This window comes from Phaethon lepturus, unplaced genomic scaffold, assembly GCF_000687285.1.
Source record: "Phaethon lepturus isolate BGI_N335 unplaced genomic scaffold, ASM68728v1 scaffold33354, whole genome shotgun sequence".
Classification (NCBI taxonomy): Eukaryota; Metazoa; Chordata; class Aves; order Phaethontiformes; family Phaethontidae; genus Phaethon; species Phaethon lepturus.
The window spans coordinates 2,306-2,743 of NW_010533089.1; the positions used below are offsets into that span (position 1 = coordinate 2,306).

Sequence of the window (438 nt, forward strand, 5' to 3'; positions counted from 1 at the left end):
TGGGGCCGGTTCCGGGGCTGGGCAGGAGGAGAGCCGCTCTCCTCCTCCTGTTCCTCCCCCAGGGCACCAGGGAACCTTGGCCAGGGCGCAGGGAGGGGTAAGGACGCGCTGCGGGGCTGTGAGCTATGGGAAGCTGCTGCAGGGCGCAGTGAAGTCCCCGACTCCGCGGGGCAAGCGGGGTTCCTAGGCACCATAGTGGGGGTGCAGGTTGTCAATCACAGACTTGACGAAGTCAGAAGTGGTGGAGTAACCGCCCAAGTCCCGTGTCCGAACCTAAAAATCCAACACAGGGAAGGGGAGAAACAAGGGAAAAACGTGATCGTGAACCAAGTGAAATGACTGCGAGAAGGGAGAGGAGAGCAGCTTCCCTCTGCGCACCCTGCCAGAGACCCCAGCGGGGCGGCACGCGAGAAAGAGCCGTCTGACGTCCCCCAGCCC

The 438-nt window shown here is 63.2% G+C and overlaps 1 protein-coding gene across 1 annotated transcript in view; it reads right to left on the minus strand.

Annotated features, from left to right (window-relative positions):
- Positions 1 to 438, minus strand: part of IDH3B (isocitrate dehydrogenase 3 (NAD+) beta) — a gene marked incomplete at its 5' end in the record, with an annotated part of 6,795 nt that overhangs the window by 1,496 nt on the left and 4,861 nt on the right. The gene's annotated exons all lie outside the window — the stretch shown is intronic.